Source organism: Mesoplodon mirus (genome assembly GCF_964341445.2).
Source record: "Mesoplodon mirus genome assembly, chromosome: 19".
NCBI classification, from domain to species: domain Eukaryota; kingdom Metazoa; phylum Chordata; class Mammalia; order Artiodactyla; family Ziphiidae; genus Mesoplodon; species Mesoplodon mirus.
Genome location: NC_138995.1, coordinates 55,332,597 through 55,339,744, shown reverse-complemented (window position 1 = coordinate 55,339,744; position 7,148 = coordinate 55,332,597). Strand labels below are relative to the sequence as shown.

General features: G+C 43.1%; 1 long non-coding RNA gene across 1 annotated transcript; it reads left to right on the top strand.

Moving 5' to 3' along the window:
- The first annotated feature begins 4,693 nt into the window (after positions 1 to 4,693).
- Positions 4,694 to 6,583, top strand: LOC309795627. Its single transcript, XR_014292292.1, has 3 exons — positions 4,694 to 4,988; positions 5,088 to 5,203; positions 6,564 to 6,583. It is a non-coding gene; the product is annotated as an uncharacterized lncRNA (long non-coding RNA).
- Positions 6,584 to 7,148: the final 565 nt, after the last annotated feature.

Below are 7,148 nucleotides of genomic sequence, written 5' to 3'. Positions count from 1 at the left end.
TCTAGGTGCGTCGGCTTCAGTAGTTGTGGCATGTGGGCTCCAGTAGCTGTGGCTCACAGGCTCTAGAGCGCAGGCTCAGTAGTTGTGGCACAAGGGCTTAGTTGCTTTGTGGCATGTGGGATCTTCCCAGACCAGGGCTCGAACCTGTGTCCCCTGCATTGGCGGGTGGATTCTCCACCACTGCGCCACCTGGGAAGCCCCTGTTTTTGTGTTTTTTTGTCCAAAGAGATTTGAGCTTGGAGCGGGGAGGGAATCCAGACTTTTTGATGCTGTTTTCAGATATGCCTTTTATATTTCTAAATTTCTTTTGGATTTTGTACTTAATCAATACCCTTTATTTTGTATGTCTCATTTAATGTACTTGATAAGACCAGTTAATCTTACCTATGACTTTAGAACTTTATCTTGAAAAATCAGTATTCTTCCTGTTTGCTGAAGGAGGTTGCACATGGACTCAGTTTCCCTTTAGAAGACTTGATGAGTCACATCAGTAACTTGCATATTGCTCTTTACAAATTATAGCAGCCTGGGTTCTTAATTGGAAAGCACATGAGCCAGTTCTAACCAGCTGATTCAGAGCATACTAGGTGGCTTCAAGAACTGGCAAGAAAGACAATGTTCAGGGCTTCACAGAAACAATTGCTGAATCATGCTGCAGAGCCATGAGAGTTCCTTAGTGTTCCCAAAGTTCTTTGAGATATAGTAAAGAACTAACTATATCTTCGGATTTGAAGTCTGGGCAAGTGCCTGGTTCTGTTGGATTGTAGGCTGTGCCTGCACCTCCGTTGTGTGGAAGGTTAAGATGCCAGGGCCACCAGTGCCTAGTGTTTCCTGGAGAGTCCATAGTTGTAGATGGGCTCTACCTTCTACTCATACTAATTCTTTGGGCAGTTTGTCATTCATAGAATTGTTACTCATTTGCTAAGCAACAGCAAAGGAAAAAACAAAAGATTTCCAGTATAGCAGGCCCTTGCCTAGCCCATGTGTCAACATTTTCTTCACTCTCTACATTTTCACTTACTTTAATATGTATATGCAGCCTCCTACTTAACCTATCACGGCTCTCTTATAACCAAAAATGTGTACTCTCTTCCTCACCCAGGGCTTCACATCTTTGCTTCCACTTCCAAGTCTGGGATCTCTGAGTGGTGTCCATTCCATTTCTAGTGAAAAACTCCTCATGTAAAAAGATGGTTCAGATGCTGGGCATTTAAAAAGGATGGGGGGATTATAAACCAGGTCAAATTACAAAGCAAATATTCAGTAACTTTGGTTGTGAGTAGATATGCAAAAGCTTTCTAAAGCTGCTTTTGTAAAGCCACAAACAAGTTGGTGACACGGGCAGTTTTTACTGCTTAGGATAGTTTAATCCTTATTTAGATTTGTTTGGGGGTCTAACTAAATCAATGTCTGTTTTATTATGCTTTGCAGTAAAAATAGTATTGTTAAATTTAAAAATACCACTTTTGGTATTTGCCAAGTGGATCTTCATGTTGGAACAGTAAAGTTGGACCTTCTGTCTTCTGGCCAATGTGGTACTGGTTTGTAATCCACTGAGGATGGCATTTCAGTGGAAATAGGTTGATAAATAGGATTGATAAACCTTTCCGTAGTAGTTTTATCACCTTTCTGGACTCTTTAACATCTTCTGTGTTCTATTGAGGTCATGACAGTCTTCATGATCACCTTCTCTCTTCTTCAGGGAGGACTCCTGGAATTTAACTGTTGGATCAAGTTCTTGAAACACATATTCCTTTTGAATATTGTTCTCCTTTTCTGCCCAGGCTCTACTAGTTACTCTCTGACAGTGTTTGCTTAGATCTGGACTGTTGATACCTATGCCTGTGGTTCACTGCACAACAGATTCAGCAGGTTGGTGATTCTTCTGACTGGAAGCTCTTCTTGTTCTATATTTGGTTTGTCCACATGTTTTTCCACCATTCCTCGCTTTCTGAAGGGACTAGGACCACACTACCCCTGCCAGATATTTTGTGGAATGCTGGAACTTTCTATGGGTGTAAGTTCCTGATTTTTCTGTACTCTTGAAAATCATGGACATGCCATTAACTTTAATTGATAATTTATTTTTAAGAAGTAATACGTAGCTGTGATCATAAGTGGAATGTGCTGAAATTTTAGTAGTGGAGATTAGGTTATAAAAGAACCAAACCTATGGAAAAACCAGAAGAGGGTTTTCTGATGAAATCTCAAAACTGTTTATCTGTAGTCTCTGGTATTACTATTCTCTACTAATTACACGGGGTTCCATCACTGAAACTCTCTGCTTTAGTATCTATGTCGCACTGGGTAGAGGGAGTTGGAGTCACTTTTTGTAATCTGGTGCTTTAATTAGATATAGCTGATAGTATTGATCATCTAGACCTGTATACAATACAGCCAGTTCCAAGATGTGTCCCCAGAAAACTGGATGCCCAGTCACCACAGGCTACACCCATCCCCGGGTGGTGTAGCCTCTACCTTGTATCAGTATCCAGTCATGGTTCCTGTGTTCACATGGGAAGATGGGATGACTACTGTGTTTGGAGTATTGTTCTCTGTTACTGCTGGATAAAGTCCAGTTGCATTTTTTATACAAGGAAAACTGAAGTTTCTAGCTTTAAATGAAACTAAAATTGTTTGTGGGGGGGTGTTTATGAAACATTCAAATTGGTCAGAAGACACTGAATGAGAAAAAAAATGTTTAAGTAAAAGATGGAGACTAGTTTAAAACAAGAGTTAAATTGAAAACAGCAGCATTAGTTCACACCCTTAAAAGCTGAGCAGCCTCTTGGGTTGCACATCATCCTGGGGATCCATCAGTGATGCAGCAGCAATTTGAAACCAGGGCTCTTTGGTGAGTAGCTTATGTTCAGGCAGAAAGATAGAAATGGGCTTGTACTATCTTGTGGATAATAGGTTAAAAAACACTTCGAGAGACATTTGGGTGGTGTTACATATGCCACAGGGGCCAGTAACCTGTGTGGAACTCCTGGCAGCCAAGCAGGAACACTTTGAGCATTGAGAAACCATTAGTCATAGACAGCTGGACCAAGGTAGGTCAATACAGAGCCATGGGTCTTTTGTGAGATGCAGTATCAAGCGTGCTGAAGAAAGGCATTCTTATTCTGTTCAGACTGCTCTAACAAAAATACTTTAAACTTGCTGTATCAGCGTCTGAGGACTCACTTCCTGCTCCTTAGCTGCACATCTTCTTGTTCTCTTCTCACAAGGACTCTGAGGTCTCTAAGGCCTCTTTTATAAGGGCACTAATCCCATTTGTGAGGTACCCTCATGACCTAATCACCTCCCAAAGGCCTTCACCCCCTAATATCACATTGGGGGTTAGGATTTCAACATATGAATTCGGTGAAGGGACACAAGCATTCAGTCCACAACAGGCACAAACTCAACTTCTAATAGCCTTCAAATAAAGGTGCATTATATTGGTCAGTCCCAATTGCCCTGCAGGCAAGTGTTGGTCTTCATTAATTTTATAACATATGAAAAATAGGCTTATATGGAGGTCCATACAGAAAAAGGCACCTTCACTAGGATGAAGATCTGGAAACTACACATTTTAATCTCACAATGAAAGGGGCATCTAAAATTCCAGCTTAGGCCCCTCACTGACTGACACTGGAGGTTGATCTCTTCGTTACTTGCCTCTGGTGGATAGGCCACGGGCTCTGTAAGGACACATAAATATGCCATTAATAAAGGAGCCCAGCGATGACGTAGAGGGGTGGGATAGGGAGGATGGGAGGGAGTCTCAAGAGGGAGGGGATATGGGGACACATGTATGCATATGGCTGATTCGCTTTGTTGTGCAACAGAAACTAGCACAGTCTTGTGAAGCAATTATACTCCAATAAAGATCTATTAAATAAATTAAAAAGTAAAAAATAAGGGAGCCCAGCCCCAGGTGAATTTAGTCATGTTTATCATTGAAGGGAGCAGATAAGGGGGAAAAAGTGATTGGGATTAATGATAACTCACCTTCCATGAGACCCTCGTTTGCTCTTTGGTAAAACTTAGGAAGAAAACAAGAAAAAAATATGTAAATGAATATGGCCCATTTCATGAAATGGGAGTGGAGGTGGGGCAGGCAAAGTGTAGATTATTTATCCGGGAGGCAAACCATAAAGGGGGGGAAATACAAATACCAACTCTAAAACAACACTAAATATATGGCCGAGGGAGGCTTAGGAACCAAATATCTAGGTAGAATTCTGGTCGATAGTTCTTTTTCTTGTGTGGTTTTCTTAATCCCCTTACTTTTTAACAGTTGCTTCCATTTTTCAAGGTTGGAGGGCCTCACATCACTCAGCCAGATGTGCTAGAACCTGATTGAAATATGGGCTTACTTCCTCTTGTGGAAAACAGTACTCCATCTACCAAACATCTGGGACAAATTAGACTATAATTAGTTTCCTACTGCCCCCCAATTTACACAAGTATAAACAATTTAGTATAATTTAAATAATTAGATGATCTAATGATCTAGAACCATCGAATTCCTAACCTAATCACCCGAATGCAATCAATCCACCACCTACCTAGCTTCGATTTCCCCAGATGATAAGAACAAAATCTTAATTTATAAAACATATCTCAACTTAAAAAAAAACAAACACAACTTTTCCTTTACATAGGTGGCTCTTAAACTGTGCCATGCATCAGAATCAGAGGGAGTGCTTCTTACAACACAGATTTCTGGGTCCCGACCCGAGAGTTTCTGATTCAGTAGGTCTGGGGTGGAGTTTGGGGGTTTGCAATGATTCTGCTGGTCCAGGACCACAACCTGAGAACCACAGCGCTAGAACGGTTTTAAGTATTTAAATGGAATTCACTTATAATATGTCTGGCTCACAAAAGTTCTAAGTTCTTGCCTTAAATTGTGCCAAACTTTTAACTTTAAATCAAATTAGGAGAGGAAGTTTGTGCTGGGCAGAGTCTGGCAGCCAGAGCGAAGCGAGATGCGTGAGAAGGTGTGAAGCCCCGCCCCTTCCCCCGTCCCCGCCCCACCCCCACCCCCACCCCGCGCTCCTCCCTGGTATTTGAGCCCACCCCGGCTTCTCTCCGCTCAGATCTTCCCAGGGGGAGAGCAGCGTTCAGTGTGGGTTGCCTGAGCCGCCTGCACTTGGTCCTTACAGAGTCCCCCCTGTGTGGAACCCGATTCAGAAGACAGAGGACAGAACACTTGGTAAGTCTGTGTCTTTTGTTTGTTTATTATTGCATTTGTTTCGAGACTGTGGTCCACCCACCCCCCCAGCCCACCCCCGTCCTGCCACACACACACACAGCACACTACTCTCCATTTGTGGGGTCATAAAAAAAAAAGAGGAGGCTCTGGGAGCTGCAGGCTCCTCAATCATGTCTTCATCTAAAGAGAGTGAAGTCCCATCTGGCTTCTCCCCTGAAGGGTCCCCCAGCCCTGACTCGCCAAACTACATGCTACTCTCTAACCATCCCCACGTTTCTGCAGGAGTCAGCCCATCGCCCACAGGAAACACTTACTAACTCACAGAACTCACCAGCTTCCTCCCCCATGTCCCTTATCTTTTCACCCACAACCCTCAGAGAATCCCCTGTGTCCCCCAGCTATTGTCACACACTTTGCCCGCAGAAGGGACACTTGTAATAGCCGACTTTACCACATTGGCCATTGGCAGCCCTTGGCTGGGCAGTGTGACCCTCCTGCCTGATTCCGCAGAGGGTCCCTTAATCCAGAGAGCAGGTGGGAATGACAGAGGTAGGAGCACCTGATACCAAGTACCACCTCATCCTTCTCCCCAATACCGTGGCCTTGAAGCCTAGAACCACAGTGATTGTTTGGGCCAAATAGTAGAGATACATAGTACATACAACTCCAAATGTCATTTATTGGAGGATGCAGATTATCATGTTAGGCTGACCAATGAAAAGTAAGGAGCAGAAGAAGCGGAGAATGAGAAATGAGCCGAAGGTAGCTGAGTACCCAGTTTTTGACCTTGACTCTGGAGGTTTCTTGATCTTTCACAAAGATCCCGAGAATCACTGCTGTGAGTACAGACAAGGAAAGAGCAGTGCAGGCCAGCACCATCCCTACAGTGTCTTCAAAGGCCAGGAAGGTCACGATTTTGGGGAGACGGCGGTCTCTCAGCGTTTGTGTACTAATGACTTGAGCACGCCACACAGTGTTTCATATCTGCAAAAACAAAAGCAAAGAGGATTTCACATTGAACAATTCATGCTTATTCCCATGACATTCTCACATTTTTTATCACTGAAAATACTGTCCACCTCTGACATGATTTTTGGACACAAAACTCATGTGTCAGGCCGGAGAACCCATGAGCATGATAAAGTAGTTGTTACAGAGACTATGTCAAGGTTAATACTGTCCACTTCTCTATCGGAAGTAATGCTTTCACCCACAATCATCAGAATGTTTTATTCCACATTTGGGGTGGCTTTTGCTGTTGTTTAGTTGGTGTGTTGGTTTAACAATATCATCAAGGTTCACTTTGATTTCGTCTCTCTGCTGTCCACAAGAAATGCTTCAATGTATGGTTTCTTCTCAGAGTTATGTGATGTGGTCTACAGCTTTATCATTACCATTTGAACTGAGAGAGAAAGGCATCCTGTAACTTTTCCAGAGGAGCAAGGAAGAAATTTTCTAAGAATCCTCTACCACCCGCATCCTTCAATGTGAGGGGTGGATGTAGATATCATTCAGTCAATGAATCAACCTTCAACCTCCGATTTTCCTGCACTCTGATGTTTCTGCGAGGGGGCAGCGGGATTTAGGGAAGAGAACACAAGCTCTGAAGACAAGAATTCCTGATTACAAATTCGTTTCAGCATTTCATTGGCATCTTACTGGCTATGTTTCTTGGGTAAGTCATGGCAGATGGAATTAAGGTTGCTCATCTGCTGCTCTTAATGTAAGGAGATTGCCCTGAGTACGGGTGGCCCAACATAATCACAAGTATCCATAAATAGGGAAGAGGTAGGCACAAGTGTCAGGCCAGAGTGATCCATTGTTGGTTTTAAAGATGGAGGGAGAGGGCCACGTCCCCTAGGCATCAAAGTGAGGTTTCTGAGAATAGGGAGTTAGTATAACTGATTGATATGGTTGCCATGTGGACAGATCCTCATTTGTATTC